The sequence below is a fragment of the Callithrix jacchus genome, chromosome 17 (genome assembly GCF_049354715.1).
Source record: "Callithrix jacchus isolate 240 chromosome 17, calJac240_pri, whole genome shotgun sequence".
NCBI lineage: Eukaryota > Metazoa > Chordata > Mammalia > Primates > Cebidae > Callithrix > Callithrix jacchus.
Window position 1 is genome coordinate 29,362,531 of NC_133518.1, and position 26,793 is coordinate 29,389,323.

Consider the following 26,793-nt stretch of genomic DNA (forward strand, 5'->3'; position numbering starts at 1 on the left):
AAAGGAACCCAGGGATGGGAAAGAAAATGGCCCAACCAATATGGGACAAGAGACAGGAGAAAGGGGGCTGGGGAAGGAGGGATACACTTTGGCAGGCTTCCCAGTTTTACTTAGAACTGACCTTACTTACCTTCAGGTGGAGGAAGGCAAAGAGGAGTTACCCTGCAAGATGTTTTGATCACCCTAGGTTGCAAAGACACAGCTTTGTTTCACTCGATTTATGAAGACTTAAAAATCCAGCCAACTTTGTTCTTAGATACCGGTCACCTTGAACGCATGCTCTTTTGACTGTCCCAGGCACTCTTCCCATAAATTTTCCTTCTAGCCAGCATATTCTATTCCTCTGTATCCACTAGCAATTTCCTCTTTTGCCTCCAAAAAACCTGCAGTGTCTCCTTCCTTAAGAGACTCTCCCCAGCCTGCCTCCCAGCCCTGAGAGCGCTATTGGTCTCTCTCCACTTCCTTAGTAATCACACTCTGACTTAAAACATAGCTGGACAGAATATAAATTCTCTTTGGTAGAACAGGGAGCCTGGAGATGCTACAAACTGATCCAAGCCAGGCCTGGCAGAAGCAGAATCAAACTGGCAGAAAACAGAATGGAAGGTGGTTGCAGAACAGAGGCAGGAGCATGAAAACAGAAGAAATAACCATCTTTCACCCACTTCTAATTTAAGCCATCTCTCTCTATTGTATAAATTTTGGAATGTCTTGGATCCTATGGGGGACAAAAAAATGGTATGTATGTAGATAAATACATCACCACTTGTATAATAATAGTAATAGTATAATATTAACTAACAAATGTATAGCATTTACTAAATGTCACAATTTGCTCTATGGTTCTTATGTCTACTAACTTATTTAGAGCCCACAGCAATCCTAGGAGGTAGGTATAGTTATTATTCCAATTTTACAGATGAGGGGACTGAGGGTCAACAAAATTAAACAACTTGTTGAAGGTCACATTTTGTAAGTGGTGGCCAAGCCCAGGCAGTCTGAGTCAATAGCACTTGACAGAGCATTTATACTTACACTTTTTCTCATGTCACTCTCCTAATGACCCTGGGAGGCCCAGATGGCATGTATAATTATACTCATTACCATTAACAGATAAGGAAACTGAGTCCAGGAGGCAAAGTGATTGCCTGAATTCACACAGTCAGGAAACAGCAGAGTCGGGAACCTAGGTTCTGTATTACAAATCCCTGCAACTGGGGAGATATGAGTAAGAGAAACTGGTATCTGAGGCTGCTATGGGCAAACAGCAGGGCACAAAGCTAGGCTGGCTATTAGGTGAGCCCCTAGAGCAGCTAAGCACACATTCAGCCAAGCCAACTTCAGTGTTCAGGGGTTTGCTGGCAGTACACAACCATGCACTGCCAGTTTCATATGATTAGTGTAGGATTTCTGGCGTGTCCCCATTCTTTCAGGCAGTCACAGATCCTCCAGTGAATGTGACAATCCCAACAGGGATCCTGGGTCTGGGTCCTAATAGTATCATTGTACGGGATCCCATGGCCTCAATGACTTTGCCTCCATTTTCATTCTTTGGAACCCTGTCCCTTGAGACTGATCTCTCGCCCCTTCTCAAAGCCCTCATGTCCTTCAATTTGGCTCTGCACCCTCCTGATTCTCCTACCTCATGTTTTCTTGTCTCCTTCCCAGAGTTCTCTATGCCCCAACTCCATCCCTCATCGTGGGCATTCCTCAAGGCCTCATTTCTTTCCACCCTATATACTCTTCCCAGATCATCTTATCTCTCTCTCCATGATGCCCAACATTTAGTTATTTTTTGAAGTAAATCTTTAACTCAATTACTGTATGGTAAAAAATATATTAAAGGCTGGAACTAAAATTCTTCTTAAGAATGAAACTGTTCTACTTTAGGAAGACACCTTATTGGGACATTTGGGTAGAAAAGATAAGAACCCCCCAAAAAAATCTGGAAAGAAGAGTACAATATAAAGAGGACTAAATTGACTTTCTAAAGAAAATGGAAGGAATTTAGAAAATAACAGAGGAGGAGAAGTGCCCACCAGAGGAGAAGTAGAGATGAGTGGCATGAACTTAGGCAGAAGTAGCTGAGGGATTCTTTAAGAAGGATGCCCCTAGGTCAAAATTAGGTTATTTGCACATCTGCAATGTAAAGCCCCACAATCTCTCCTGAATTTTAATAAATTCTAGTATTAGCCAAGGACTTTCATGAGTCTCTTTATGATCTCTACTTTTCAAAATAAGCAAAATTCTGATTCAATATCTAGATAAAGGAGATACAAAATAGGGGCAGGGCCTGTGAGGTTTTAGAGAATCCACAGACTAATTGGGAGTGAGGCTCCTAAATTCTTAGACATCTTGTGGAAGGTATTAGGCTTATCATGAGTGAGGGAAGAGGGATTTTAAATCCATCTTATATAGGGACTTAAGAAACATAGATACCTCACACTAATATAATTATAACATTACTGAAGTAGCTCATAACAAACATTTTGAATAATACTAAAAAGTAAAAGAATGAATACAAATAAACCGTAGTCTGCCTCCCAAATACAACTGGTTTAACATTTTAGTGAATAACTCTCCAATTTCTTTCCTGGTAAAATTTTTTATATAACTTAATAACCTTTTATATACTCCAGTGTCACTCCCATATTCTAGACCCATCTTTTTTTAAATTTCTGTCTATTGAACATCAAGCTTGGCATGTCCTAAATTGAGTTCAACATCTTTACTCCCAAAGAGAACTCCCCCTACCTCCACCTCACTGCCTTTCCTCTTTCAGGTAATGACAAAACCATCCATGTACTCATTAAGGCTTAAAGCCTTATTTTACTTCTTTCATTTCTCCTAACACACAGCCAACTAGTCACAGGTTCATTGAGGTAAGCCTCTGTGGAGTCATTCAAATATGGTGTCCCTCTGATTCGCTGTTTTCATATACCTACTACCGTTACTGGCCTGTTCATTCACACTCTCATCTCTTCATGACTGGACTCCTGGGTAAGCCTCTTAGAAGCCCTCTTTGCCTTCTCTCTCTATTCTTTCCAGCCAGTCCAACACATCACTGTTTGATCAAATCATTCCACTACGAGAGAATTTCAAATCACTCCAATGCCCACCAGTGTAAGCATCAAGTCCTCACTCTGCCATTCAGGATTCTCCTAAATGCCATTATTTTCTCCATCATGTTGGGCTACTTAATTTCTCCCCCAAATGCATTTCACACTGCTCCCTTCTAACCTGTCTCATGTTGTTTCCTCGGTCTAGACTTCCCCTCTCTTGATAGTATACCCATCTGTCATGGACTTCATTTTGTTCCTCTCAAAACTCATACGTTGAAGGCCTGAGGCCTGAGGATGTTGGAATGTGACTGTATTTGGAAACAGAGCCATGCCTTTAAAGAGGTAATTAAGTTAAAATGAGACCATTATGGTAGACTCTAATCTAAGGTGACTGGTGTCCTTTGAAGAAGAGAAGATTCCAAGACAGACACAAAGAGTAAGGGATGGCCATGTGCAGACATAACCAGAAGGCAGCTATTTGTGAGCCAAGGAGAGAGGCCTCAGGAGAAACCTACCCTGTCCATACCTTGATCTCAGTCTTCCATCATCCAGGACTGTAAGAAAATAAATTTGTCTTCCTTAGTCACCTCATCTGTATTACTTTGCTGTGGCAACCCAAACAAACTAATGTACCATCTTCAGGGCCAATCTCTGTTTCCACCTTCTTCATGTGACATTTCTGTTCTCCCTCCCTGGGACCTGTATGACACTCTGCTATTGCTTATTTGCCTATCTGCTCTCCTGGGTGGGGCATGAATCCTGCCTCATTCTTCAGAACAGACCATGTTTCACTCAACGCTATAGTCATTATTGCACCTAACTCAGAGCCTTGTAAGCAGTAGGTGTTAAACAGTCAGTTGTTGGATTGTTTTAAAGGAAATTTTATTGAAAAACAATTCACTTAAATATTACTGTAAAAAAGTAGAAGATGGATCATTGTAAGCAGTAATAAACATGTCTTTTTTTTTTTTTTTTTTTTTTTTGGTACTCTCCAGGTACCAGGCATTTTCCTCTGATACTGAATATCCAAGAAAATAGAGTTGTTAGGCAAACCAGAATAAATGTCTAATCTCTTAAAAGTTTAAATAGGTAAGTACTTCCCTTTTTACATTGTAACATGCTTTAAATCCACAACTAGTCAGTATGGCACAATGAAGCAAGCATTGGTTTATGAGTCAGACTAATCTGGTTCCATGCTTGGCTCCACCATTTACTAGCTATGTAACCATTATTAGATTATTTCACCTCCCCAAGTCTGCTTCCTTATCTGTAAAATGGAAATGTCCATAACTACTTTATAGGATTGGCATGAGGACTGAATTAGAAATAAGATTTTAAAAGCTCGATTGGAATCCCAGCTTTCAGCCATTTATCGGCTGAGTAAACTCTGACAATTTATTTAATCCTCCTAAGCCTTCATTTCCTCAACTATAGCATGAGGATGATGACAATAATAGTACAAAGCTAATAAACCTGCTGTGAGAATCAGCTGGGTATCTGAAACAGTAAATGTTCAATATATGTCAAGTGATTCAATGTCAGCATCAAAGTGACTAATACAGAGTCTACCACATAGATAATATACAATAAATCATATTTATTATTTGCACCAGGGTGATTTACATTAAAAACACAACTATGGTCATGAATAAAAGGTAGTTTTTTCCTTATACTCAGTCAATTATAAATTTTCTAAGGGAGAAGTTCAGAATTTGAAGCAATTTAATCTTTTCCCGAGTGAAAATAGTTTTGAGCTAGAGCACTGACAGAGCAGTATGTAGTCTCATCACTTTCAGTCCATTCGATTGTTGCCTTTGGTGCTTGGGGTTACCCCTCATTGCACACAGCCAGAACTCTACTTTATAGAGTCATTTCATGCAATGGTAGACAAGAAGATAAAGCTGTTAGTGAAGCTAGCTCAGCTCCATGACAGGTGCCTTCTGAGGGAGTCCAAAATCGGCTGCTTCCCTAACCCAAAACACATATATGTGGCTGGGTCCTTCCACATGAAATAACAAGAGCAGTCAGCTAGAAAAACACCAGTGGGGGTCCAAACCAGGGAATAATAAATAATACTTTTTAAATTGTTTTTAAGTTTATAAAATTTTATATCTCCCCTTCTGGAATAAGAAGGAAAGGTATAAATGGACTATAATTTTTTCAAAAGTACTATTTACATATATTTATATATATAGTATTAGCATAGAACTGTAAACCATCTTCTTAAATCTTCACTATTTTGACAATTCAACTGTCAAGCACATAATAAAAACTTAGTAAATATTCCTTGAATTTCAGTTCATCAAAAATTTTTTATCTATTTCAATTACTTCAGGAAAAATAAAATCTTATATAATATTATATTGGTGATATTCAAAGAACCACCAAAGTGGAGAAGCAGATGCTCATTGTAATTAGTTAAAAAAAAATAAATTTTGAGAAATAAATTTATTAAGTTAAAAAAACTATTCTGTACCTACCATATGCCAAGTAGGTTCTCATATTGGTTCTCAAAAATAAAGATAAATTAGATTCGCTATCCTTTCAAGGTTAAATAGATAAATCCTACCCCAATCCAATGGACTCTCAGTGAAAAGAGAATTAATTCTAGAAGGGCTGTGCTCCCTTGCTGCCACTTTCTCTCATGAACCAATGGACAAGAGTGGGAAGAAAGGTGAAGTCAGGCTTCTGGGCATCTCTGTCATGCTACATCTTCCCTTTTCCCAACAATAGAAAGAGTATCTTCTCAACTTTGTGGGGTTTTCAGGAACAAAACCTCAGAATCAAAGAATGCTCCAAACAGGGGTCATCATAGAGGTCTCCTTGTCTCACAGTTCTCAACCCCAGTTGGGGCATATTGACTTGCCTGGGAAGATTTTTCAAAACAGCATTCTCCTGTCTCCCAGACTGTATATTTTCTAAATGAGTGTGAGGGGTAATACATTCCTGCAATTTTATACCTGGTTGAAAACCACTGTTAGAGTCTATACTTTTTCCTTTTACAGGCAAGAAAGCAAGTTCACAAGAACACAGAAAGCTTGTCTAACATCACAGTGAAAACTTGAATCCAGTTCTCCTTACTTCAAATACCAAACTATCTTTAACCCTGTGATTCCAAGAGAGCTCTAGGGAGTTCAGTGACCCTTCCTATAATTGCACGGAAAATCTGAATATGTATGCATGTATACATTTAAATAGGAAGAAGATCCATGGCTTTTGACCAATTTGCAAAAAAAAAGTAAGACCGTAAGTTCAAATTTTCCCTAGCTATTTCCCAGGCAATTCTAAGAAATGTCTGGGTATAGTGAGCAGGACTGGCTGTGTGTGATTGAGGGTTAGAACCACACACAATGTGATTGGAGAGATGTGGTATGAGCCCCATTCTGTAAAAACTCCCCAGTTTCCTCCCAAACTTTTGCCTGAAATTACTTTGTGGGTTAATGGATTTCATGCTATTCAAATGCAGATGTCCCTGGAGAAATAACATAAGTCACTGTCACACACAATAAAGTTGAAGTCATCATATTGCTTCCAAAGAGCTGTGGAGGAGTTGCAAGCAGATTTGAAGGATGGGGAAGGGACAGAGGGATTACAGGACCCTATGCATTGAGGGATGGGAATGCTCCACAGAGGAAGTGGCACAAAAGTGGAGGCAGGTGGGCCTCAAAAACCCAAAGCACCATCTGGTTGCCACCGTGATAGAACAGGAGAAGCCTAAGGGCCCAGAGTTGCTGCTGGTCCCAGTCAAGCTGCAGCATCATGAGTTGCTGTTACGAGTAGAGGGGTCGGGCCCCGGGAAGTGTTCCTCCCTTCAAGCCCCAATCATGCTGCTCTCTGGATGTGAAGGTGAAGTATACTGCTGCAAGTTCTACCCCAATGGATCCACCTCAGCATCCGCAGGATTTGACTGACTGATATTGTGGTGGAATGTCTATGGTGACTGTGATGACTATACCACACTAAAGGGACACAGTGGAACAGTAATGGAACTGCATTACAACACAGATGGCAGTATGCTCCTCTCGGCATTCGCAGGTAAAACTGTGGCTGTGTGGGATAGTGAAACAGGCGAGAGGGTTAAAAGGCTAAAGGGACATAGTTCCTTTGTGAATTCCTGTTATCCAGCCAGGAGAGGCCCTCAGCTTCTCTGCACTGGCAGTAACAATGGCACAGTTAAGCTTTGGGACTTCCAGAAGTAAGCAGCCATGTGTTAGCTGTGACCTTCAATGACACAAGTGATCAGATTATTTTTGGTGGAATAGACAATGGTATCAAGGTCTGGGACCTATGCCAGAACAAACTAACCTACACCATGAGAGGCCATGCAGGTTCAGTGACTGGCCTGGGTTTAAGTTCTGAAGGTTCTCATCTCTTGTCCAAGGCAATGAACGATACAGTTTGTTTCTGGGATATCTGGCCGTTTACCCCTAAAGAGAGACGTGTAAAGATATTTCAAGGAAATGTGCACAACTTTGAAAATAACCTTCTGAGATTTGGTCACTTGATGGAAGCAAAATAGCAGCTGGCTCAGCCGACAGGTTTGTGTATGTGTGGGATACCACGAGCAGGTGAATATTGTATAAAGTGCCTGGCCCTGCTGGCTCCATCGGTGAAGTTGCTTTCCATCCTGACAAACCCATCATTATCTCAGCATCGAGTGACAAGAGACTGGATATGGGAGAGATTCAGTGAAGATATGGAATGGAAGACTTCAAAGCTGCTTGTCTTTGAGACCTGTATATGTGACGTCAAATCTCCGCTACCCAGGCTAGCACCCTCCCTTCAGATGACCATTACTAGCAAGAAACAGAGGAGGTGGTGGCCATATTCCAAAAACCTCTTCTATCCCATTTCACCAGGATGACTAGGACAAGCTCCCCATGGCCTCTAAAAACCACCTGCCAGATTATAGGGACTGTTTTATTTATTTTTCTCTTTTCTTGTTTCCTTTTCCTAATGCAGACCCAATGTGACAATTTGTTGGTTGGGATTTTTTTTAATTTCACAACTGGCTTGTATGATATTTACTTCTGTATTTCTCTAAGTCATTAAAAGCCAAATAGATGCTTTTGTGGGGAAAAAAAACCCCAAAGTACCTCTGTTTCCTGTTGATGACAGTCCTGAAGTGTAAAAACCCAAACCCACTGCAACAGATCAGAAGCCTCATGAGCTGACAGTTTAACTGAGACCACTCTAAGCCCTGTGACATTCTCCACCAAACAAATAGTTGAGTAGGTAAATAAATAAATATTGTGGCAGCCAGATAAACACAATATTTCCCTAAAGAATTCCAATTGCAGACTTGAGGAAGAGTTCAGCAACTAGCATCTGGTAAAGTTAGCTAGAAGCTGCCATATCTTCTAAAAGTGAAAGCTCACTGACAGATGATCCCCTCATTGGTGGCCCAAGCCCAGTCTTCCTGCTGCCTTTTTAGACTCCTGCATTGGTGGCTCTGGGCCTCCTGATGGGAGGCTGAGCTGCTATGAGAAGAAGAGGGTCAGCAGAAGCAACCACACTGGCTAAATATCAGCCCCTCCAGCCCTTCTGGACCTCAGGCATGCTAATGTGTAGGGGCAGCTAACCAGCTTTAAAGAATAGACCTAAAAATGACTTGACAGGTATGTGGGTCCCTGATTTCCCATGGATACTTACAGTCTGGAGAGTCAGGGTGTCAGGAAATGGCTCACCCATTCCTTAATGAGTAAAGAAGCATGGCATTATCTGCTGGGAGAATTTTATTTTACCTAGTACCATAGATGCTGCTAACTAGCTACCCTTCTGATGGCTATTCGCACAGCTAAAGAGCTCCTCCTACTGAATTCTCATCAAGAAACTGGCTGCAACTATCTTACATGTTCTGTACATGTACCCCAAAATCTAAAATGCAATAAAAAGTTAAAAATTAAAAAAAAAGAAACTGACTGCAAAAAACAGCTCCTCCTTATAAGCCTTGCATGTAGTCCTCTGTCAGCTACATAATGTTTCTAAATTCCTACCCAAGAACAAACCACTAAAAATTAATTATTACTTGAAGGCAACAAAGAGAGAAAATACCAAGTGTTTAGTTCCTAAAATTACTTTCAGTAAAATTGGAGACAAGAAGGCTAGCCGTGAGCAATATCTTTGTCCCCAAATGTATAAGGCATTAGTCAGAGTTCTGTAGGGAACCAGAACTATTAGGAGGTACATATAAAGAGATCATTACAAGGAACTTGTTCCTATGATTATAGAGGCTTAAAAGTCCCATACTCGATAGTCTGCAAGCTGGAGACCCAGGAAAGCTGGTGGTGTAGTTCCAGTTTGAGTCCGAAGGCCTGAGGACCAGGAGAGCCAATAGTATGTATCACAGTCTGAGGGCAGAAGGCCAATGTCACAGCTCAATCAGTCAGGCAGAGTGAAAATTCCCTTCCTCCAACTTTTGTTCTATTCAGGTCCTCAGCTGATTGGATGATGGTCACTCACATCAGGAAGGGCAATCTGCTTTACACAGTCCTCTAGTACAAATGCTGATCTCACTGGAAACTCCCTCACAGACACACCCAGAAATAACATTTAAACTAACATCTGGGCACCCTGTGGTCCTGTCAATTTGACATATAAAATTAACCATCACATAGAATTTGTTGCTTTTTCTCTCTCTTTTTTTTTTTCTGGTTACATAGAGTCTTAATAACACTGGATGAGAACTTAGAGTTAATGCTCTCATTTAAAGATGGGGAAACTGAGGTCTCTAGAGGGTTAAGGGACTTGACTGAGACTCCCACTGACAGTTGGATGGACCTGGAAGTAAAACCTAGATGAATACTTTCCTACTGACCGCTGGATGGTAATTGTTCTTATTACCTGAATGATTCATAACCCATTTCCAGTGTGTTTAACATTTTTAATTAATTAGTTATAATTAGGAAGAGTTCCACTTCCAGAGGTTGATTTTGTTTTTGGTTTTGTTTTTTAGATCCTCTGCTTCCCATTGTCTTATTACATACCCCTCACTCCCTCATCTCGAAACACCCTAGTTCACTCATTGGCCATCTTGATAATGGCTTTGTTGCCCGACAGTGAAACCAGGGCTGAGCTTCTTAAGCTACAGTAAATTAGCCATAAGAAAAGTGCTGAATCCATTTCTACCCACCTGACAGATTTTGTGGCAGGGTCTTATGCCCAGGGTCCCTGCCCCTCTTAGACATTGACAGCCATAAATTGAGGCATCTGACATTCAGATCTTCTTCCAGGCTTTTCTTTCTCTCTAGAGGAGAAGCCATTTTTAGACACTTGCCAGGTGTTTTGATGAGCCTCACATGTCTTTTCCTAGAAGAAAAATGTTTACGGTCCACAAGTGAATAAAATACCCACACTGGCTTCTGAAAGAAACTGCCCGATGACAGAAGGACCTTTATATCCAGAGGTGTTGGCAAAGTTGTGTGAGGCCACATGGATAGGTGGGAACTGCTCTAGCTTAAAAGGCATTAGGTGTCCTGGGCTCTTTCCATAGAAAACCCAGCTCAGGGAGTATTATCAACCCCCAGTATTGCCCTGGGACTTTCCAGGTCTTACCTCAGTACTTTGGCTTTATCCCCTTGTCTTGTCTACTCTCTGACTTCACACTGATGACCTCCGATTACCTAGAAAGGTCCCTCTCTACTATCAGTGGCCACTTGCCACCAACCACTGGCCTTGGAATAAGTGACCAATCATGTCACCATCCTCATTCCCTTTTTGAAAATGCTACTTGATGGTCAGGTGTGCTGGCTCACGCCTGTATTCCCAGGGGAGGACTTTGGAAGGCCAACGAGGGTGGATTGCTTGAGGTCAGGAGTTTGAGATCAGCCTAGCTAACATGGCAAAACCCCGTCTCTACAAAAACTACAAAAATTAACCAGGTGTGGTGTCATGTGCTTGTAGTCCCAGCTACTCAGGAGTCTGAGGCACAAGAATTGCTTAAACCTGGGAGGTAGAGGTTGCAATGAGCTGAGATTGAGCCATGGCACGCCAACCTGGGCAACAAAGAAAGACTCTGTCTCAAAAAAAAAAAAAAAAAAAAAAAACCATTTGAATTATTTAGAAGGGCAAGGCTTCAGCATTCTATTGTGAAATTCTGCTGTCCCTCTGTCTGTCACACCCCCCCCAACAGACTTAGAATGTGTTTGTTCATAGTGTCTGGTATAATAACAGCTTCTGATGAATATAGATACCAAGGAAATTGCCAGGTTTATGCGTGAATCCACTGGGTATCAAATGCTCATCTTGTTCCTAGTTTAGCAATTTTTCTCAAAACTTATTTGAATTCCATATTTTTGAAAAATTATATCTACTGGGCATATTGCCAAGAAATACAAAATCCAGTCTTGTGTGCAGTCAAAATGCATTTAGAAAAGGTGTGTGTGATAAGATTTCTCATTAAAGAATGCCTTTGGCTAACATATACCATCTCAAATATACTTTACTCCCAGAAATTACTTGGTCAGATTGAATAATTACAAAGATACTACAGAAGTCTGTGATTTGTATAAATAAGCTTACAAAACGGAATCCACCAATAGGTTAGGCATTTTTGTCACCAATTTCAAGAGGAATTTTCACAAAGTGACTGCCCAGAGAAGAGAGTTTGTTATGTACTCAGAGATTACAGGCCCTGTAGTGTTTTATCTCTGGAGGATGTAGAAGAAATGAAGAGCCCTCGAAATAAACACTTTGAACACCAGAGTACGTTCACATTGGACTATTATCTGCGATTGGCTTCATAGAGCAGAAAACGTTATACAGATATGAAGAACTGTCTTCAGAGAGGACATATTTCACATTCTTGCCCTTTAATGGTCCTAATGATGTAAAATTGCATAAAGTACATATTGCCACTAAATGAAAAGCATAAATCTCTTTCCCTCTTCAATTTCCCTCAAGGAAATTCTTTCAAGCACTCTGCTTTATAGTTAATGCTAATTTCTCCATGACCAAAGGACCACTGGGGAGAAATTCGTATTTAAAATGTAGTTATATGGATTAGGATTCTTCAGGAAAGCCACTATTCAATGACATTTATAGAAGAGAGAAACCATTGTAGACTATTCTTACTCTTACAGTGGATGTTCCTGCAAGGGGTGACACAGGTCAAAGAGATATAAAGGAGAACTGATTTAAGTGTGTGTGTGTGTGTGTGTGTGTGTGTCCGTGTGTGTGAAGTTTCTAACTATGATCTAGTGCTCAGAGTTGACAGAAATGGTCTTAGGCAACATATTTGATCAACTATAAAGTTCACACAAAGGTAGACATACATAATTGGGTAAAAGACCACGCACCCCCAAACAGCAGTGTATGTAATTCCTGGATCAATTGAACAATTTTTTCTCAGATGTATTCAACGGAAAAATTTGTCTTTGGATATTTATACTAAAACATACTAAAACCAACAGTCAAAACATCATATTAGTTAACAGGAAATTGTTCTGCTATGTGCAGCAAAAGGGATTTGAAAACATTATTTCCAAATCAATCACACCACGTAAATTTGATCATATATGAGTCCAGCATATCATGACAGACTCTTCTGGCCTTGCACTTTGCTTTATATTTGTTCCAACAGGATTCAAGGGTTGGGGTGTGTATGCCAAGTAATGACATGAGACAGAAGTTGGAAGCATTATGGTTACCCTGAGCATGTTAGAAACTAGGGAGAAGTTGGATATTGTTATATAACCCATGAATTGTGGTGACTGGTAGAACTAGGCTGAACTATGCACTGCAAAACAGGTGGCCAAGTTTGGATAGACTTGTCACTAGCAATTTCCAAACAACAAATAGCTGGTGGATGGGTAGCATCTATCATAACAAAACCCATATATGCCCCTTCTGGAGCACAACCATGATAATACTTTATTTTGTGGCTTAAACAGGACTTGGCAATTTGCAAGTAATGAGCTGTACCACCAAGCTGTATCAGATGTACTTCCAAGTATTCTTGGACAAGTATACTTTGCAACAGAAATTGTAGGCATCTACCACAGTAGGAGCCAGAATGCCAGTAATTGCAATTGCTACTTTCTCTATGATTTCATAAAACCATAAGAAGAGGTGAAGCCACATTTTTAGGAATATGTTGCACTTAGCAAAAAAAAAAAAAAAAAATAGATTCCTTAGGAAGAGAAATTCATGATGACAAACCCCACAGGCCCTCATAGAGACAAATTATTCAATTGATCCTAATTCCTCTCTTCATTCCAATTTAGAGAAGAGATTTAGCTGATCAGAAAACACAGCATGCTTGGCCCCATGAGAAACAGGAAGTTGGGAGGACTTCTGAGCCCACAGAAAAGTCATTCTCGGGGTGAGCAGCCTTGGGCAGTAGAAGGAAGAAGGGCCTCTTTGGGAATATGATTGATCAGGGCACTGTACTTCAAATGAACTTTGAACAGAAACTGAAAGAGAACTGTTGTAGTCCATTTTCACACTGCTTAAAGAAGTACCTGAGATTGGGTAATTTATAAAGAAATGAGGTTTAATTGACTCACAGTTTTGCATGGCTGAGGAGGCCGCAGAAAACGTACAATCATGGCAGAAGGCGAAGGGAAAACAAGCACATTTTACCATGGCAGAGCAGGAGAGAAAGAGAGCAAGGCGGGAAGCACCACACACTTTTAAACCGTCAGATTGCATGAGAACTCTATCATGTGACAGCGAGAGGGGGATGGTGCAGACCATTAGAAACCACTCACACGATCCAATCACCTCCCATCAGAACCCACCTTCAACACATGGGGACTACAATCCCACATGAGATACGGTGGGGACTAGAGCCAAACCATATTAGAGACCAAATAGAAATACCCAGATCTCCCTGAGGCAAGAACGGCTAAAGAAGGGAAATTCAAACAGAACAAGAACAAAAGCTGTTCTCTCAGTCATTCCTAAGATTTTTTGCATCCTTCCTGAGGAGGGTCCACACATCACTGTTGTATATAATTAGGCTTAAAATCACCGCATAACACTGCATATGGTTTTCATTATATAGATTGAGCTCAAGCATTTCAACTCATTATTTTGCCATTTTGCTAAGGTTGCAGCATAACAACCCCTGTAGATAAAGATATTGAGGTTAAATGAGCTTTATTTGTCATTTGTTGCACTCAAGATTCTGACTGTGAGGGAGAGCTCATCAGCAAAATGTCATTCCTTTAAAAAGGTTGCTTTTAGGAGCTTATTTATGTCTTGGGATACTATTAGATACAAGTGGATAATATGAAGATTTCTTAAGTGTAAAAAAATAAATTTCACTGTAAATTGTGACAATAAATCATATAAAAGTATTTCATATGATACAGTATAAAAGTGTTCATAGAAAACTTGTCCATTGCCTTATTTCTACTGAAAAAGAAATACCAGCTGAAAGAAAATCTTCATCAGAGTCATGGAGGCAAGAAGTGGTTCTTTCAACAAGATTTTTATAGAAATATGAAAGAAGTAACAGAAGTCCCTGGATGAATAAGAAACTGATCTGAGAACTCTTGTTTATCTGCCTTCCATTTCTGAGTACAAAATTTCTATGGAGCAAATTAGATATCAAGTTTTTTGTGATTCTACTGTCCTAAAAAGAAAACATCCCTCTGTTTTCCTGAGCTGATTTCTGAACAGCATCACTAGCTTCATGTGCAGGTTGACGTTACAAAAACCAAATATACTCCTAAAATTCCATTATTCAGTACATTTTGATGCATCCATAATCCATGTTGTATTGCTTAACATATAATAGGCCCTAAATTTATATTCACTTGTTGAATTAATATATGGATTTTTAAATAGATATAGTAGGTAAAGTGCAAAACTCTGTGAAATATATTTAGGTGAATAAAATAATCACTATGTATTGGAGACTCTAAGAGACTTTTTTATATTTTCACATTTTTAAACTAGAATGCTTCTTACAATCTTCTAAATTTTTTTAAATTTAAAAACAATCTTCTTACTGTTATCTCTTTAAATGATTAATAGGCAGTGTGTCTATTTCTTAACAGTACACAAATTAATGGTGCACTTTACTATTGATGGTATCTTCAATTAGATACTTCATATGTTGTACAGCTAACAGAGAACATGGTTTTTACATACTCAGGACTTACTTTTTTTTTTTTTTTTAAGACAGAGTCTCACTCTCTTCCACAGGCTTGAGTGCAGTGGCCTGATCTCAGCTCAATGCAACCTCTGCATCCCAGGTTCATGCTATCCTCCACCTCAGTCTGCTAAGTAGCTGGGATTACAGGTATGCATCACCACGCCCAGCTAATTTTGGTATTTTTTGTAGAGACAGAGTTTCACCATGTTGCCCAAGCTGGTCTCTAACTCCTGAGCTTAAGCAATCCATCCACCTCAGTCTCCGAAGGTGCTGGGATTATAGGCATGAACCACCATGCCCAGCCAGGACTTTCAAGCATATAGCAAAGCCTAGAGAACATTCTGTCCAATGCCTCTCATTAATAGATACCAAAAATGAGATCCTAAGAGGCTGTGCCCCAAATAACTCAGCTATTCCATGGAAATGTTAGAACTAAAGCACAGTTTTTCTGACTCTTGGCTGAATACCCCACACCATATCACCTTACACTACAAAAATCTTATAATTCAATCTCTATCTTCATTTATTTTTGTTGTTGTTATTAAAAAGTTTGTTGAAACTGGCTGTTTTGTTTTTAATAAACATATCATATTTTATACATGTCAGTGAGTTTTTCTTCAAAGTAAGCACCTTTAAAAATTATGTTTTTAATCTATTGATGTTGTCATAGCACAAAACTTCCCTGGGGTTTGTTTTATGTCATCTTCAGAGAAAGCTGATCTGTCAAAAATGAAAGCCAATGTTCTTGCTTAAAACAGTAGCTCTACTACTTCCCAGAAGTTTAGAAATTTCCAGAAGTGGTTTGATCATAACAATAACTGTATTGCCACTGTCATGGAGTGGGTGTGACTCAGGGACAGGCTCATGCCTCATATCTGTAGATGGAATCCCCTTCTTTTCCATTCCCTACTCCTTTGGCCCTTGCAAAAAAACTTCACACACCACTATCTGGTAGACATACCAGCCTACACATCCACGCTCTCAAGTTCAGCCACCTGTGGTCTAGGCATGGTCCAGTCTCAGGAGAAGAGATCCAAGGAGGCTCTGTAAGCCATTCAGTAACAGAATACCGGGATTCTGGGTATGTGGGGATGGTGGTACAGAAAGGGGACACACCTAGCTGGGCACATCCCTGGGGTCCCATGGATTCTGCCCTGTTAGGGCCAGAGCAGGGTGCTGGACTTCTAGAGCAGCACTGGGTCAGGAATGGAGACTCGTTGCCCTTCAGGGACAGTCTAGCACAACCAAGAGGTGCCCATGTCCAGGATGACTTCAAATATCCTGCCACACTAAACCACCATAAACATAAACCGGTTCCTACAAATCCTAAAAACCACAAAATGTTACATGAAAAGTCCAGTCATCTAGGGGAATTTTATTAGGAAGAGGGATACTTAAATGTAATACAATCCCTTATCAGAAGATTACTGACAAATTTGTTCACTCCATACATTCCCCCTACCAATTCCAACTGGACAGTTAGTTGAAATGGTCTGTGCAATAGTGCAATTACCACGAAAGTGAGAAAATGTTCGCAAACAGCTAACAAATGAGATCTGGAAATACTTGAAAAGATCTAAACCTATATAAGAAGTACAAGGATCTTGCTGATTTTCATGAATAAGGACTGCTTTAAAGTATACCATATATTGCCTACCTATGTGTTTGTGTATAGGTAGGCATTACCTACATACATATATACATTATATATACGTATATATAATGTATATTATATATATACAATTTTAAATTTTTCTAGCACAATGGTAAAAATGACATGTTTACATTTATTTTGGGATTGTCTGTTACTTTTTAATCTTAGTTAGTTAGTATCTCCCTAGTACTACTATGCAGTTTCTTTATAGAACCTTATATTACTGTTTGTTTTCAAATGCATCCTCTGCCCCCCTGTTCCTTTTAAAGGATAAGACTTCTAGAGCCTTTTTATTGACTAAAAACTGAGTGTGTGCTTTCGCAGGCCTTGGGACTTTCAGAAAAGAGATATGTGCGGCCTCATCTCTGCCTTATGCCCATGGCATGACACTGACAATTATTTTCAACACCGCACTTAACAGTAAAGTCCAGCATATCATTTGGGACATAGGTCTTTCTCCTTACTTCTGCTGTTTATCATTACTTTCCCTCAAGTAAGGTCATTTCTCTCTTTCTCTTGTAATGTACAAATGTTCACTGAACATCTGAATATCATAAAAAATAAGGGGCCCAAGCTCCAGCCAGAAATCATGTGATTCACACACCTCAGTTCCCAGCATCGCCAAAGGCTTTCTCTTGCACATGAGCACAGTCTTACAATCCCTCACACACCTTCCAGGAACTATTTTGTGACCCAGCAAGCAGGGAGAGGAGCCCTTTTAGAACACAGTAAACAAGTCCCCAATTCAAGGAGATTCAAAATGGTGAGAATTAATCATTTTCATTTGAAAAGGGAGAACTACTTATTTTGAAATGAATTACCAGGAGAGCTCAGAAGAACGAAAGGGAATAAAGCCACAATATAAATATAATTATATTAAAGATATATATAAATAAAAATGCTTTATAATTATATTAAATAAATATAATAAAACATCATTTGCTTAGAAGAGAAAGGCAAACAATATAAAAGATCCATAAACAAATTAAGGTGTTGATCAATGGAGTAAAACTTCATGCTCTATTTTATTAGTTAGGGGTATTGACTCAATACATGAAACACGAAGTTCTGCTGATTGTGGAGACTGCTCTCTTCTTCAGTCTCCTCTGTTTTGTTCATCTAGCTCTACCTTCCTCTTCCCTCAAATTGCCAGGCTGAACACAGAGCGAGACTTTTGGTGCAGGTCTGCAACCTGCACATCCACTGACCACAAACAATATTACAGGCCTAGGTCCATCAGTGAGCAGCAAACTCACCAGTCCATTTCTGTTTATAGTTCAGTTCACACTATAATGCTCTACTCATTTATTTGCTTCCATTAGGATCTCTTTCAACATCAAAAGCATCTTAGACATCATTCCCAGGAACAAAAAATGTAAACAGCGGTACAGCTTTTCAATTCTTCCTATTTAAGCACTTGTAATCTATTTCTATTCTGAATGCAAGTAAAATTTATTTTCCCTTTTGCTGAGCTAACTAAAAAAAGAGATGGAGTGTCTTAAAATAAAGCACAGTGGTATAAAAAGAAGAGAAAGTTTTAATGAGAAACATACTGTATAAAGAGTCCCGAGCCCTGGATCTCCATCAGTGGGACTGAGACCCAGACCAGGCTAAACAACACCTTTCTCAATTTGGGTGGGGAAAACACCCACATGATCTCTCCCGTAGGCGCCTACAAGTCTAGTGAAACAGATGGTCACATACACAAATAATTAAAGCCAGGGGCACATAGGGAGGATCCTTATTGATGGAGCCATGGGACACTGATAAAAAAAAAATGATCAATTCTTCTCAAGAGAGCAGCCTCATTTGCAACATCTAAACTTTCTCTGCTTGTATACAGAATGAGGTGATGGTCAAATGGGGTATAACATACGTGAAAGCACTTTGAAAGGTATAATGCTCTCTTATTCTCTCAAGCATTCACCTTACATTTCCTGCCTCTCTTGTTTAGTCACATCTAAACTCTTAAGTTAGGCAAACCATCAACAGGCGGAGGGGAGCAGGTATGACAAATCATTCTTCATATTACCCAGATAAATTCACTGTATTTACATAATTGGTTCTGAAAGGCACCACTTTCTGTAGCCAGTGGGTTGAGAAACAGTTTGAACTGAGAAGGTTAATATGCAAGACGTTGCAGTCTTGATGCCCAACACTGACTTCTGTACATTAGTATGCACCAGCATCCAACTCCTCAGTTGGATGACAGGATAAAAAGCAATGAATCACCTTGTAGATCCTCAAGGTTGTAATCACACTGAATGAATCTTCATGCCATGGCATCCATGCAACAGTTGAACTTGATTTATAATTCTGTACAAAGTTTGCCATTGCCACAAAGGGTAATGAATTAACAAGATAAAAGTTGACTTAAAAGTGCTTCTTCGGCCGGGCACGGTGGCTCAAGCCTGTAATCCTAGCACTTTGGGAGGCCGAGGCGGATGGATCACGAGGTCAAGAGATCGAGACAATCCTGGTCAACATGGTGAAACCCCGTCTCTACTAAAAATACAAAAAATTAGCTGGGCATGGTGGTGCACGCCTGTAATCCCAGCTACTTGGGAGGCTGAGGCAGGAGAATTGCCTGAACCCAGGAGGCGGAGGTTGCGGTGAGCCGAGATCATGCCATTGCACTCCAGCCTGGGTAACAAGAGCGAAACTCCATCTCAAAAAAAAAAAGTGCTTCTTCATCTGTGTTTACACCCAGCAAAAGGTTATGGCTGGAAATGAACCAACAGGAATAAAGACAAAACTCATATATCCCTTTCCCTAATCATAAGATTCATCTGGTGCCAGAAATATGCTCATTGTAGAAATTTAATCACCAAGACCAAGATGCTTCTTGAATCATAGCTTAATATACAGAATAGCATACATCAAAATGTTTTTTGGTGAGATACGTCCTGACATCTTTTCCAAAACGAAGTTTTATTTATAAGTTACTAATTCAACTGGACTGCCAGGTAGTAATCTGATCCTTATTGATCATAACTCCCGCACATTTACCATGAGGTTGACATTGGACAACAACCAGAGGCCCCATTATCTGGCATGACTCAAGGTAAGGGGACTCTGTGGAATTTGTAAGTGCCATAGCTCACTGGAAAACCTTTAAAAATCCATAAAAGCAAAGACAACCATAAGGATGTTGAGTCTGAGATTTTTGCCTTGAGTTATATTTTATAATCCCCATCTATTTTATTGGCTGTTTTATATCTGCACTGTCCAGCATAGTAGCCACTAACCTTGTATGGGTATTGAGAACTTGAAATATGGGTAATGCCACTGAGGAACTGAATTTTTAATTTACTGTAATGTGAATTTAAATTAGCTACATGTGACTAGTGGCTACCATATAGGATAGCATAGTATGAATCTTACTTTCAAATACTATTCAATAAACCACACTTAAACTTGAGTTTCAAAGCCAGTTTTCTAAACTACCTAATTATAATTCCTCTGCAATTAGTTATAGACTTCAGAGAACCTAAGTTTTGTGAATTATATAATTGGCCTTGTGAAATGGTCTCCCTTGTTTTTCTGATTTGATTTTTGTCTAAAACAAGTGTCGAGTCAATGGGGATTTTTGCTTCCTTGGAGTAAATTTGAAGCAGCTAATCAAATGAAGGAGGTAAAGAGTGGTTTACATGCATTTGGAGCCAGCAGGGTGGGGAGATTTCTCCCCAGGCTGTTCCAGGGTCAAGCTCTCTGGTGGATTTAAAAAAAGAACAAAAGTAAGAGTTACTGAGGATGTCATGATGCTGGCTGGCAAATGGCCTCACCTTGATTCATCAGCAGGAATTATCTGAAGGAATTGCCCAGACATCACAGGTCTATGAGAGATGTTAGCAACCACCTTATCTTTTTGAAGTAAGAGACTCCATGTCATAATAATCATTTGTGATTCTCTCCAACCTCAAGTTTAAGTGGAACATACAATGAAAATAAGACAACTATTGTCTCAAGACCATTAGGAATAAGGAGACCGAAGGCAACTAAATAATGAAAGGTTCTGTTTTGAGGCCCAGTTAGTCTTTACTTTTGTCTAGCACAATATTTTCCATATAGCAGGTGGTCAGAATCATTATAATTGACAGACCTAAAATGGGAAGAAACATCAGATTCACATACTTCACAAAAATAAACAGGTATAATAATATTGCTACCATTTTCTCTGTCTTCCTTGCTAAAAATTATAAAAAATCCAGTATAAATATGTTCTAAATATGCTTTCTATTAAATTTGGCCATAGGCAATGTTTAGAAAGCCAGTCTATGATTTCAAGTATGAAAGCACTTCAGATGTGAGTTTTTCAAAGGCTGTTATGTGTCTAATCCTAAAAATCAGGCATCTCACGCACAGTGTTCTAAATGTTTATTCTAAAGTCTTGTGAATTCTTAGAATGCTTTCAATGTCTAGACCAAAAACATTCAAAACCATGTCATATTGAAGAATGTTATTTGAGTAGTTTTTGGTTTGGGTTTTTTTTTAACATAAGCAAAACATACTATTATGGATAAAAATTAAAATACCTTATCAATAATTCCTCATCCATTTTCATCTGAGCTCACATATGTTAAACATTTTGTAGATAAGTCAGCAACAGTTATTTTATGTAAAGCATAAAGTCACAATACTTTGCTTATGTGGAACCAGCCTTCACAGATTATGCAGAAACCCATATGTGGGTAGAATTAAAATACTTTTAAAATATATAGACGATTATTTATATTCAAAAAGAAAACACGGACAAAACTGAATTACTAGTTAGATCCCAAATCAGCATAAAATGGAGTGAGGAGGGGTGAGGGAAAAGTCCCTGTTACCTGCGACTATCACAAATGTCAGGTAACTACATTCTTTTCCTTGACATCAGTCCTCTGGAGGGTTGGAGGCTGGATGGGAAAGATGGGTGTGTATGAACAAATTATTCCATCTTTCAGTTAAGTCATCAATAAAACAGTCATTAAAACCATTGTGAAACAAGAAAAACAAACATGTGTGGTAAAGACCACAGGATTTTTAAATGGAAGTGCACGCTGAATGACGGAGGTGAGGGAAGTAAGGCAGTTGATCCACAGGATTTGGTGAGCACCCCCAGGGGCCAGGCCTACCCCCGCTGGGCCCTTAATACCTCTTAAAGGGCACACGCAGCCAGCCTTGGAGGAAAGTTTTGAGCTGCTTAAAAGTAAAGTATTTGAGATTACTCTCAGTTAATAAATTGTAGTGAAGAGATAATTGCCTCAGAAATGTAGTGGTTTTAAGAAGTTGCTTTAAAGTCAGAAAAGAAAGAAAAGATTTTCTAGTTCAAGGGCTCTCTCTGAGATTTCCTTTCATGTGAATGAGAATAAGAGGATGATTTAAGTGATTCTGTAGAAGCATTTTAAAGACACAAGAGCCAAACGCAGCTACAGCTGCTGCAGAGTTCTGCCCTTCCGCCTCCTCCTTCATGCCACAGTGACTACCTCCGGGCCTAATTAGATCAATGAGCATTTTCCCTTCTAGACAACCTCTTAATGTATGTGTGAAAATGAAAACCAGAACGCAGTGAACAAAGCTATGCAAGAACACATCCTGCTAATTTAACTTCTCCAATATCTCTCGATCCATCCTTTTCTCCCCTTATTACTCATGTCTTCAAGCTCTCTCACCTAGATTATTCAAATCGCTTCCTCAGTTTCCTATGCACGGCTCTTCCAGAAATACCTTTTTTGGCTGGCAGTGTGATCTTGTCACTTCTTACCCAAGAATTTTTCATGGCCAGTTTCTAAGACTTCCACTGATCTCTTTCTTTCCTGCCTCTTAACCTCATCTTCTAACGCTCTCCTCGACAAAAGGGTTGGAGGATGGGATGAGAGCAAGGAGAAAGAGGAGGAGGAGGAGGAGAAGATGGACAAGAGTGGCTACCTGTTCCTCAGCTCCTATTATTTTACTCATTTTATAGTTTTCATATTGTTTAATCATCTCCAAACCCTATGGGATAGGTATTGTTATTTCTACTTCTGATACAAACAAGTCAGTGTTAAGAAAGGATACTTAAATTATATAGTCACTCACTAAGCAAGACTTAAGCATTTAGTACAGATCTGCCTGTCTCTAAAACTTGTGCTTATTGCCATCACCTTGGTTCCCTACCTCTTGGGCCTTCCAACATGCTGTTTCCTCTACATCAAATTCTCTTCTAGTCTTGGGCCACTTGTTAAACTCTTATTCGTCCTTCGAAACCCTGTGCATGATTTACTACCTCTAAGAAGTCATCCCTGACTATCAAGAGAGCATTCATCACTTGCTCTACTATGTTATGACTGTGTTTTTAAAAGCAATATTATATGTATTATGCCAGACTCTAACTATCTGGGTGTCATGGCTCTTTCTTCTACTGGACTGCTCTTAGAATTGCTTTAGGGAAGGAACTTTGTCTTTAACTGTTGTGAATTCAGTGATATTGCCCAGGGCACAGCTGATGCTCAGTGAATCTTGTTGATTTGAACAATTCTGTTGTGCAAAGAGAAAATTAGTGGATCAAAAGCTTTTGGTTAAACTCTTAACTAGAGTAGCATACCATCTATGTGACTATTAGCAGGTTGCTTAACTTCTTCAAGCCTCAGAAAACTTAACTGTAAAATTAGTTAGTGGGATGGAATATTCAAAATTATCCCAAATATCTTCTCTATTCTTTTTTTTTTTTTAATTTTTTATTGGATTTTAGGTTTTGGGGTACATGAGCAGAGCATGCAAGACAGTTGCATAGGTACACACATGGCAGTGTGCTTTGCTTTCCTTTTCCCCTTCACCCACACTTGGCATTTCTCCCCAGGCTATCCCTCCCCACCTCCCCCTCCCACTGGCCCTCCCCTTTTCCCCCCTATAGACCCCAGTGTTTAGTACTCCCCTTTCTGTGTCCATGTGTTTTCATTTTTCATCACCCGCCTATGAGTGAGAATATGCAGTGTTTCAATTTCTGTTCTTCTGTCAGTTTGCTGAGGATGATGTTCTCCAGATTCATCCATGTCCCTACAAACGACACAAACTCATCATTTCTGATTGCTGCATAATATTCCATGGTGTATATGTGCCACATTTTTCCAATCCAGTCTATTATCAGTGGGCATTTGGGTTGATTCCAGGTCTTTGCTATTGTAAGCTGTAGTGCAATGAACATTCGTGTATATGTGTCCTTATAGTAGAACAATTTATAGTCTTTTGGCTATATACCCAGTAATGGCATTGCTGGGTCAAATGGAATTTCTATTTCTAAGGCCTTGAGGAATCGCCACACTGTCTTCCACAATGGTTGAACTAATTTACACTCCCAACAGTGTAAAAGTGTTCCTTTTTCTCCACATCCTCTCCAGCATCTGTTGTCTCCAGATTTTTTAATGATCGCCATTCTAACTGGCGTGAGATGGTATCTCAGTGTGGTTTTGATTTGCATCTCTCTGATGACCAGTGACGATGAGCATTTTTTCATATGATTGTTGGCCTCATATATGTCTTCCTTCGTAAAGTGTCTGTTCATATCCTTTGCCCACTTTTGAATGGGCTTGTTTGTTTTTTTCCTGTAAATCTGTTTGAGTTCTTTGTAAATTCTGAATATCAGCCCTTTGTCAGATGGGTAAACTGCAAAAATTTTTTCCCATTCTGTTGATTGCCAATCCACTCTAGTGACTGTTTCTTTTGCCGTGCAGAAGCTGTGGAGTTTGATTAGGTCCCATTTGTCTGTTTTGGCTTTTGTTGCCAATGCTTTTTGTGTTTTGTTCATGAAGTCCTTGCCTACTCCTATGTCCTGGATAGTTTTGCCTAGATTTCCTTCTAGGGTTTTTATCGTGCCAGGTCTTATGTTTAAGTCTTTAATCCATCTGGAGTTAATTTTACTGTAAGGTGTCAGGAAGGGGTCCAGTTTCTGCTTTCTGCACATGGCTAGCCAGTTTTCCCAACACCATTTGTTAAACAGGGAATCCTTTCCCCATTGCTTGTTTTTGTCAGGTTTATCAAACATTGTATAGTTGTAGATACGTTGTGTTGCCTCCGGTGCCTCTGTTTTGTTCCATTGGTCTATATCTCTGTTTTGGTACCAGTACCATGCTGTTTTGATTACTGTAGCCTTGTAGTATAGTTTGAAATCCGGTAGTGTGATGCCCCCCGCTGTGTTCTTTTTGCTTAGAATTGACTTGGCTATGCGGGCTCTCTTTTGGTTCCATATGAAGTTCATGGTGGTTTTTTCCAGTTTTGTGAAGAAAGTCAATGGTAGCTTGATGGGGATAGCGTTGATTCTGTAAATTACTTTGGGTAGTATAGCCATTTTCACGATATTAATTCTTCCTAACCATGAACATGGAATGTTTCTCCATCTGTTTGTGTCCTCTCTGATTTCGTTGAGCAATGGTTTGTAGTTCTCCTTGAAGAGGTCCCTTACGTTCCTTGTGAGTTGTATTCCAAGGTATTTTATTCTTTTTGTAGCAATTGTGAATGGCAGTTCGTTCTTGATTTGGCTTTCTTTAAGTCTGTTATTGGTGTAGACAAATGCTTGTGATTTTTGCACATTGATTTTATATCCTGAGACTTTGCTGAAGTTGTTTATCAGTTTCAGGAGTTTTTGGGCTGAGGCAATGGGGTCTTCTAGGTATACTATCATGTCATCTGCAAATAGAGACAGTTTGGCTTCCACCTTTCCAATTTGAATACCCTTTATTTCTTTTTCTTGCCTGATTGCTCTGGCTAGGACTTCCAGTACTATATTGAATAGGAGTGGTGAAAGAGGGCATCCTTGTCCAGTGCCAGATTTCAAAGGGAATGCTTCCAGTTTTTGCCCATTCAGTATGATATTGGCTGTTGGTTTGTCATAAATAGCTTTTATTACTTTGAGATACATTCCATCGATACCGAGTTTATTGAGGGTTTTTAGCATAAAGGGCTGTTGAATTTTGTCAAATGCCTTCTCTGAGTCAAATGAGATAATCATGTGGTTTTTGTTTATGGTTCTGTTTATGTGGTGAATTACGTTGATCAACTTGCATATGTTGAACCAGCCTTGCATCCCCGGGATGAATCCTACTTGATCATGCTGGATAAGTTTTTTGATTTGCTGTTGAAATCGGCTTGCCAATATTTTATTGAAGATTTTTGCATCTATGTTCATCATGGATATTGGCCTGAAGTTTTCTTTTCTTGTTGGGTCTCTGCCGGGTTTTGGTATCAGAATGATGTTGGTCTCGTAAAATGATTTGGGAAGGATTCCCTCTTTTTGGATTGTTTGAAATAGTTTTAGAAGGAATGGTACCAGCTCCTTTTTGTGTGTCTGGTAGAATTCAGCTGTGAACCCATCTGGATCTGGGCTTTTTTTGAGTGGTAGGCTCTTAATTGCTGCCTCAACTTCTGCCCTTATTATTGGTCTATTCATAGTTTCAGCTTCCTCCTGGTTCAGGCTTGGGAGGACACAGGAGTCCAGGAATTTATCCATTTCTTCCAGGTTTACTAGTTTATGTGCATAGAGTTGTTTGTAATATTCTCTGATGATGGTTTGAATTTCTGTGGAATCTGTGGTGATTTCCCCTTTATCATTTTTTATTGCATCTATTTGGTTGTTCTCTCTTTTCTTTTTAATCAATCTGGCTAGTGGTCTGTCTATTTTGTTGATCTTTTCAAAAAACCAGCTCTTGGATTTATTGATTTTTTTGAAGGGTTTTTCGTGTCTCAATCTCCTTCAGTTCAGCTCTGATCTTAGTTATTTCTTGTCTTCTGCTGGGTTTTGAGTTTTTTTGATCTTGCTCCTCTAGCTCTTTCAATTTTGACGATAGGGTGTCAATTTTGGATCTCTCCATTCTCCTCATATGGGAAATTATTGCTATATACTTTCCTCTAGAGACTGCTTTAAATGTGTCCCAGAGGTTCTGGCATGTTGTGTCTTCATTCTCATTGGTTTCAAAGAACTTCTTTATTTCTGTCTTCATTTCATTGTTTACCCAGTCAAC

At 39.4% G+C, this 26,793-nt stretch overlaps 1 protein-coding gene and 1 pseudogene across 1 annotated transcript in view; one reads left to right on the forward strand and one right to left on the reverse strand.

The window, feature by feature from the left end:
• Nucleotides 1-26,793, reverse strand: part of KCNAB1 (potassium voltage-gated channel subfamily A regulatory beta subunit 1) — a 389,333-nt gene that overhangs the window by 342,974 nt on the left and 19,566 nt on the right. The window lies entirely within an intron of this gene.
• On the forward strand, nt 6,230-8,235 carry LOC108588775 (U5 small nuclear ribonucleoprotein 40 kDa protein pseudogene; annotated as a pseudogene).